The sequence below is a fragment of the Melopsittacus undulatus genome, unplaced genomic scaffold, assembly GCF_012275295.1.
Source record: "Melopsittacus undulatus isolate bMelUnd1 unplaced genomic scaffold, bMelUnd1.mat.Z mat_scaffold_539_arrow_ctg1, whole genome shotgun sequence".
NCBI lineage: Eukaryota > Metazoa > Chordata > Aves > Psittaciformes > Psittaculidae > Melopsittacus > Melopsittacus undulatus.
The window spans coordinates 40,902-50,304 of record NW_022994404.1 but is presented as its reverse complement, the minus strand read 5'-3'; the positions used below and the strand labels follow the sequence as shown (position 1 = coordinate 50,304).

The window sequence follows — 9,403 nt, the reverse complement described above, 5'->3', positions numbered from 1 at the left end:
GGTTTATGTACTTTACCAGGATTTTGGTCATATATAAATACATAAAACCATTAACAGTGAAAGTATTACCAAACATCCCCTGAGTTTACTCATCTCTATAAATTTTTTCTCCAGGACAAAGTGACTTAAACCCCAGCATATCTGTCCTCCTTATCTGCACTATGGTATTTACTATCCAGGAAGAGCAAGTTAAACTGTATGAATCAGACAGAAAGCAGCCAAGCAGTGGTGGGTGGTGGGATTTTTTGTTTTAAATTACTGAAATCAAAGGGCTATGGTAGAGAGTCTATGTAAGCAGTTGTACAAAGTCCGGCTTACTCATCACACCACAGTGAGCAAATACTGCTCTGAGTTTTGGATTATTATAAAGCCTGTTGTAAAGTCCTTCACATGAGCTAGCTGAAGCAGCATTTTATTTTTTAGAAATGTGAGTACATTTGACATTCCAGTTTTCCCTGTTGGAGTCAGCCTTTGCCAGTCACTTGTTCTGACAGAAGTGCAGGAAAAGAAAGAAGCATTAAGGAAAACACTCACAACTGCCTTATTGTGAGACATGAATTATGTGAGAGTAATATTTGCCAATAGACTTGTTGTTTCGGTTAGGTTTTTTTAATGGTTAAATGTGAAGCTGATTTTTTGAGTCTTAATTGCTGATATTTTGTGCATTCCGTCTGTAGAAAGCCAAATTTAACTCAGTGTAATAGTTCAGGTACTGAATACTGAGACCAATGTAATAAAGAAATACATGAGTATATAAAGCTACTGTAATTTGTACTATTATGCAAGGTTTTATCTTTCTTCTGATCTCCTGGTAATCACAGCCCTAAAAGCTTTCAGACATCATGTATCTAGCATGCATTAATTGAGATTAAGCACATAAAGATAAGGATGTAATTACAATGGAGCTTTTGAGCCTAAAGTAAAAAAATCCATCTGTGGCAGCAGAAGCCTTATTTGCTAAAAGGCTGAAGACAAATGCCCAGAAACCCCATACTAATGCAAATGTCAAAGCTTTCCACATTTTCACATGGGTTTTGTGCTAATATTTTTCTGACTTAATTGCAAAGCACTGGGTTTTCAGAGCATTCAACACAAAACCAGTTACATTCACATCTGCAATCTGCAATACCACACTCTCCCTTTACATCTTCACCAGGACTTTGCCACTGAGGTATCTGCCAACACTTGAGGAACATGTTTACTAATGTACAGACCAAGTGCCTGTGTCATTTCATAAACTGTTGCTCTCTTCCTGTTCCCTAAAGGTGCTAGCAGTCTGTGGTCATTACACTTACTTACAGGGGAAGCTTGATGGTTCACGCACTCATCTCTTCTACCAAGTAATTTTGTTGTTCAGCATTTTTCACCTACTCTGAACAGTCCAAGGCACTTCTACAGATGATCTTACCCTGACTGCACCAGTCGTTTTCTTTAGCCTTCAGGGGACAGTTACTTTTGCACCCAAAATGCTAAATGGTATGCAGAAGTTTCCGTTTTGAACATAAAGTGTAAGAAGAAAACTTTTATTTGTTCCTTAAAGACAAAATTTAATACACAGTGTGCAATTACGGAAATTGTTGTGCCCTATTGAGACCTACAAGAAAACATACAGTACCCAAGATATACATAATATAAGCAAATACCCTCCAGAAATAAACATGGAACAAGGCTCTTTGAACAGTTACAGAAGCTTTGTATGTAGAAGAGGTAGTGGAAAGTTCAGCAGAGTAAATGCTGAATCCTCTGTACATACAGAGGCACCATTAGACCTTACTGCAGATTATATACAGTCATCCCCTGGGAAGCTAAAGTATTTTTTTGAGGTTCACATAGGTTCTGGCCAGAAATAAATGTCATTTTGAAAGCTTTTGAACTTGTACAAAGAAAGACACCCATTAGCTTCAAGCACCTAAAACCTCCTCAAGCCCTGGGACATTTTTCACATTTTCAATAACAAAATGGCACAAGTCTATAAAATTTTTAAGGTCCCTGTTTAAAAATGGTCAACCTAAAGTTACTATAACTTCTCCTCCTTGTTCAAAACCTGTATTGTAAGTTTTCTGGGTAATGACTAGAAAGGGTTACTTTTGTTTAAATAACTTACTCCTTTCTCTATTAATAGATGTCTCTAAACAAATGTTATCTGACCTTCTATTTCATGACAGAAGTGGGTAAACTCAGCTGTTCAGAAACATGCCTTTTGGTTGCCTAGAAGTATTTTATTAAAGTGCTTTTGAAAGCCAGACCTTTAGAGAAAGAGTAGCTTTGCACAAACATCCTAATATACATGCATAAGGAATGACGAATTATTGTTATTACAACAGGGGGATGTCCACTACAGACAAACCCATGGAAGGATGCATAGAGGGCTAATTCTTGCTTTAAAAGGCACAAGTTTCTTCCAAGAGTATTTCTAGTCCAACTTCAAAAGATTTCTTCTGCCTACAGTTAATATTTTCCTCATTATTAAAGATGATGTCTTTAAGAAAAATAAATCACTCCTCAGTTCCTTTGGGACTGTTTTTATGGGAAAGGCAGAATCTCAGTCAAAGATACTAGGAACTCAAGACAGGAGCATTAACCTTCTACATCAAAATCCAGCTCATTCAGGAGCTAAGCTTTCACTGACTACAGCAGGAACTGGTCTGAAAATGCCAAGTTCTCTTTTATGGAGAAGCATATCTGCCAAAAACAGATATGCTTTGTGTGGGGTTGTGGCGAATAAAGAAAAGGAAAGGATGGTCCGCATTGAAATCCTCTTCGATAGGCAGCAGAGCATAGCAATGCCAGCAGTAGCAGCTGCAGCTTCCGTGCCTTCCTCATTCATTCTACAAAAGCTTTGTGAACAATTTTAGAGAGAAAGAGGTCACGTGCCCCCTGACATTCCCGACAAGTCAGCCTTACAACTGTCAAATACATCCACCAAGCCCATAGCAGCTAAATCTGATTAAGGTCATTAGCTTTCTTCTAGCCTAAACTTTGGCAAATGCACACGAACATCAGTGGAATACAGACGCTCTGGACATGTCCACTCCTGAAGCTTCTCTAAGGTAAGCTGCTTGTTCCAGCTAGAATTAAAAAATAAAAATAAAAAAGAAACGTTTCATTTTCAGTAACATTTACAGGCTTTATAGAGCACTAAATAAGTATAAAAGCAAACTATACAAAAATGGACCATACCCATATCTTTGATTGGCTTCCATATAGATCCTACAAATGCTATTAAAAATTAAGAAGACAGTGCAGTTTTTACTTTACAAAGTAATGCAGACATTTTTCTTCTGTGCTGCAACATACAGAAAGGAGCAAACATGCACTGATAGCAACTAAACACAGTAATTCTTACTGTTCAACTAAATGGAATTACACAATTAACAAGTAACTAAACTAATCATCAGAAAGCTCAAAGCAGCTGATGAGTTCCTGGTCATTTAATGGAAAACAGTCTCATTACACCAGGCTAAGAAAACAAGGAGTTTCAAAGTTAATGAAAGAAAAGTTCTGTCATTAAAATAAAAATTATGCAAGGCAAGTTAATTCTCTTAGTTAGCTTTGGTTTTGCAGTCTCCCTCATGGTTCAGTTCAGCAAGCCAAAAGACACAAAGAGAAGCTATGAAACCAAGAACACAACGTCTCTTCCTGATGCAGCACACATATGTATTATTGCAGTGATAGCAGAGCGTTGTCTAAAGACACGCTTCATAGATATGGGGCTCTGAGAACATGGGTTCATTATGGCTTTAGTTTTGAATAGCTGAGATTATGTGTTAAATAACTGCATTAGCTTAGATGGCTCACCTTCTGCAGACCAGTGGAGTTATTCTTCAATGTCATCAGGTAACAGGATGATCATACTAAGTTTCTTCTCCATCATAAAGCAGCTCTAAAACACGGATCTTCTCTTCAGGGATGTACCCCAAAATGAAATTTATTTTTCTGATACATCATTTTCACTGTCTTTCTTTCATTCTGGATAGAAAAAAAGTTATCAAAAGTAACAGTTAAGAACAGGTAACAAGCAAGTTAAAAAAACTGTATTCTTGAAAACTTTTCCTGCATTATATCAGTTGACTATAAAACTGTCTTTTGTCGGACTCCTGACGCCTATTTAATAACAATTTCTTTTCAGATATGAGTTTTTATTAAATTTGGTTCTCCTTTGGCTTCTGTAGCACAGTCCTCAAAGAAACTATTTCTTTGAGTTGCTGTACATTTATATTACTCTGGCCCCAAAAAGGACATTAAAAGTCAACAAATACCAACTTTGTTCAGAGTAAAGCAGATGACTGTATATAGTATCTTGTAAAGCTGTTAACATAAGCAGAATACAGAACAAGAAAATGGGGCTTAACCAAAATGAGCTATCATTTTAATACTGCTTACCTAACATCACAAACAGGTACAATTCACAGCAGCCAAAACTCTGTTAGTCACAGGCAGGGTCCTCCTAATCTATATGTGAGTATTGTCTCAAATACTGTTCTGGTAAGTAAGGTAACAAATAGCTTCCTGAATACAGAAAAATACCAAAATCCATAAAAAATTCTTTGGGGTGAAATGAAAACATTCATTATAGACTTTCTATTTACATTCCCTGGCAGTGTTCAAGGACAGGTTTGATGTGGCTCTTGAGCAATCTGGTCTGATGGAGGGTGTCCCTGCCCATGGCAGGGGATTGAAATGGGATGATCTTTAAGGTCCCTTCCAACCCAAACCATTCTATGATTCTATGATTTTTTTATTATTTTACCTGTAAGCAAAGTTTCACTTTAGCACTGGAATGATTTGACCTTTTTGTTATATACTACCGAGACATATCTGTATTACCTTATTTAACCGAAATGGCATGTCAGTGGTGTCAGCTTCTTTAAATTTCTCTGCCCAGTTCCCTTTGAAATAATAGCATTCACCAGTACGAGCCTAGTCGTGTTGTCAACAGAGCCTTCAGACAGCAGATGAAGGATTTTACCTTCAGGGGGCAGAAAAAAAGAGTCACAACAAATCTTGTGACAAAGTGATGGCACATAAAACATACATGAAGCCATGTAAAACATACATGAAGAAACTGATACCTTGAAAATACTACAAACATAAAACTCTAGTTCATTCTGTAATAAGGTGTGTTTCAGTACCCTGTCTCTGTACCTTTTCACCATACTTTTAACAGCAAACACTGTCACTTTTGTTATACAGTAATTAGATGAATATGTAATATTTTTAGCTTGAAACTGTCACATATGACTCATCATACAAAAACTACATAAACACCCACAGTAGAATTACAGGACTTGAGAAATACATTATATACAGTATACACAATATGTACCAGGACGGTCTAAAACAGTCTCCAGTTCAATGGTATAAATCTATGTTTAGGCATCTCTCCTGCACTCACTGCTCTCAACATAAACAATGGAAAAGTATCAAGATTTATGGAACTGTTTAAAAGTCTTGTTTAGATATAATTTGGTTCTGTTAATACATCAAGTGATATTCCAGGACAAAACTAAATTGTTCTCAAGGTTGCAAAGAATAAAGCCTACTCCTACCCCAAAGTATGAAACACTGTGGTTACTTTATTAACTAAAGTCGTTTACCTTCAGTTTTCTCTTCTACCCACTGGTTAATTTGTTTCCTGGCTTCATCACAAGCGTGAAGAAAATCAACTGTAGCCAAATCAGCTCCATAGAATTTCTGAGTATTAGTCAGGAAATCCTAGATTTTGGAACAATAAGAACAGCTGTCACTGCATGCAGATATGCAGATAAGAAAACATCTCTTTATGCTGTAGATAAGGTGCATGTCAAACAGCTTATCACCTGCTCTAAGGTGGGGCTCTAACAGTGTACTACCTGGGGTGGTTCTGAGGTTGGATTGGTTTTTATTCCTCTCTCAGAGGAATAGTACATTTGTCACATATACAGCTGATGGGGTGCTTACTGCAGGTGTTGCAACATTTACCTGTCATTCTCCTGAAACAGGCTCAAGCACAGCTATGATAAAGCAAAACATTCGGGAAGAGCTGAAGGGGGATAAAAATAGCAACCTGGGTGCACACAAAGGTATACTTTACCGGTGAAGAGGCATGAAGATTCTGTCTATGATTCTATGATAAATGCAGTGTTTTCAAACATTAAGTAATGCTTTACTAGACCACTGAAATCTTAAAAAACTGATTGCAAACAGACCAGTGCTGGTTGCATCCTAAAAGTTGATTGCAACAGACACAAGAGCTAGTTGTCATCCTTAAAAAGCTGTTGCAAGAGTAGGATGTGTGATAGTTACGGTAAACTAAGAACCCAAACAAGTGGTATTTCTCTTGAGGCCAAGAGCAGCTGACAAAACAAGCAATAAAAAAGGTTTGCTGTGTAACATCCTTTATGAGATGCACAAATGCTACAGACCTGGAATGCAATATGCAGTATGTAACACCTGTCAGCTGCCCAGTATACATTTAGAAATATGCCTAGAAATGTCTGTACTGCATAAACACTCAAAATAGCTGCATTTTCCCACCAGGTTCCCCAATGCCATCACGATCTGCACCAACATACTGCGAAAAGGTGTAGGACTTCTCTCCAAAAAGGCCGACTGGCAAGCCGCAGGAGATAGGGAGCATTGCTTCTGTTTATATCCATAGTCAGAGTCTGAAATCTGAGTGAGTATCTTCAACTTTGTCAAAATGAAGTGTCTGAAAATAAAATAAGTGAATTAGCTGCTGCTAATACAGTTTAAAAGAACAATAACAGTATATTTGTATCTGATCCAGAAGACAGGTAGGTTGAAGAAAGGCAAAAGGCTCAAAGCTGCTTAGAGAATTCTCGGTAAACCTTGAAAAAATTAATGAACAGTTTCTTGGTGCTACTCGCTCATCAGCCACTTATATTAATCTCCTGGTTTATACACAGTGACAGTTAAAGCTGTTGATCAATACCCCAGTCCCATCCACGTAATATATGCATGCCTCCCCTCCATGGACAATGGGGCACCATGACTCATTCTCAAGTTTGGAACTGAAGAGAGATGATGCAATAGAGGCACTTTGGTTTTCTTGCTTCCCCTTGGCCCAACGGAACCTGAGGTTTGCTTTATAGAACATACAGTCAAAACCAGAAACAGGTAAGGTATCAAGAAAACTTAGAACACTATCCTTATATGGTTTATGAAATATAACTGATATAAATCTACAAAATTGTATCATCTTAAACATCAAATTCATTACTGCAGTTTCTTTACACAGTACCTCCTTTCCCAAAGGCAAGCTGGCTGGACCATTGTTCACAGATATGACAGCAGAAGCTGCCAGATCTCACTGACAGGGAAGGCTACCCCAAAGCAGGGATGTTCACATTCAAACTTACACCACCTATTTCTCAGCAGGGACAACTGCTGTGTACAGACACTGGATTCAAAGGAAAACCCTTCTTTATTTCATTGGGTTTTCGGAGTCAGGCCTTGCTGACCACCCTTCATGCACCTGTGTTGTACAAATGAATAACTAAGCAAAAACATAATGGAGTCAAAATAGGATTATGATCATGGAAACACAATTCCTATATGCTTGAGAACGCCCTTAACAGTACCAATCACTAACCTCCTTAATTAGCTTATGTTCTCATAAGTACATGCTTTATGGTACAGAACATGCATTACTAAACTTAACTATGTTGAAACACATTTTTCCCCTAACTTCCCCTTTGTATGACTTCTGCTGTCAGTAAGTTCTCGTAGGTGGGCTGTCAGTTTTGATTACATGAAATATATGTTCAAAGTCTGTTTTGTACAAGTAGCAAGAACATAATTTTATTGTCTTATTCAGTAGGCATCAACTCAAGAGTACTAAACAGTTCCTCCTCAAGTCCAGAATACAAAGGTGAAATTATTCATAGGCAAACACACAATGGTGACTGCAATGAGAAGCCTCATACGCCCTTCTTTGTGCTAGCAGGCATTAGCTAATCAAGGGGAAATAACAGTGACTAAGTCCCTTCCATGCAGGAGGCCCATGGGAAGCTGGCGCACTCCTATGTACCCCATTTTTGTAATTTGTAATCATATTTTTAAACTATACGACCTAACCTAATGCTGTGGTGAGAATAAGCACGTGGGCTCAGCTAACCCAAGATACTGGAGTGCTTAACCATTTACTGAGATACTACTAGCATCACAGTGTATCATCATGCTTGTAACACTTTACATATAAAACTAGTATTACTATTGTGCTTCTTACGAACACAAACATTTGTATTATTGGTAAAAGCATACTGTTGGTGACCCTTCTACTACAAAGCAAGGGTTCTGTGCCGAAACGCCTCATGAAAACTAAGCTGCTGGAAACTCCAATCAATTTAAATGGAGACTGATTAATTAATTACATTAGTTTCCTACTTCAAGAATTAACAAGTGAAATTAAATGAGAAACAAGGGTCATAGAAAACATGGCAAGCGGGCTCTGGAGGAGGGCAGGAGGAGGGCAACTGGAGAAAGAGCCCGAGGAAGACTCAGTGAGCATGACAGAAACCTTGTTCTGAGCATGTAAAAACACCACAAACATTTCATCTTCTTTCTGCTAAATCACAACAATCTTTAATGAAAATAAAATATAAAGTCAAAGAGAATTATTTATTTCTTACTAACCTTCAGCACCTGTGCCTCTGTATTACCTTTGGACCCTAAAAAGACCATGGCCAGAGCAGCAGAGACACTGAGGGGAGAGAAGAAAACGTTGCCTGTTGGGTTGGTCTCATTAAATCTTCTGAGTAGATCAAGTGCAAATCTGCTGTTGGCATTACACAGGCTCTCCATGGTTACAGCTGAAAAAAAACCCACCGGTGAGGACGCTGAGAAACACTCATCAAAAACCTAACCTAACCTTGTGTGTTACAGAGTAAAGGCTGGATTAATCTGGTTGCAGCTGGGTACAAAACCAGCAAGAATTTCACTGTAAATGCACCTTCTTCTTCAAAAAGAAGCATTATATATATATATTTTCCCACATGTATCACATATCCCAACCTTCCCTATCATGCTAACTTTAAAGACATTATTTAAAAAGATTCCTTGCCCTCTAAATTGAAACTGGAAATAGGTGTGCTGCCAGGATTGCAAATTAAAGTGCTTCAGCCTCACAGATGCCAGGCATTACCCTGAGAGCTCACTCATGCTGTTTTCACCCCACTCTTCTACCCAAATCCTGCAGAAGAGTACCATTCACGGTAACTGCTCAGGGACCAACTTTTTCAGCAAGCTGACCCTCTTCATGCCACAAAAGGTGTCAATGCTGCCAAAAGGCTTAGGCACACACTTACCTTTAGCACTGTAAATCGCTGCTATCTCCACCAGCCTGCTCTGCCCAGAATAAGTGAACTACCTGTGTGCCTTCAGCCAGGTACAAAACCTGAGC

At 38.3% G+C, this 9,403-nt stretch overlaps 1 pseudogene; it reads right to left on the bottom strand.

Annotated features, from left to right (window-relative positions):
* Nucleotides 1-2,666: 2,666 nt before the first annotated feature.
* Nucleotides 2,667-8,805, bottom strand: LOC117438644 (leukocyte elastase inhibitor-like; annotated as a pseudogene).
* Nucleotides 8,806-9,403: the final 598 nt, after the last annotated feature.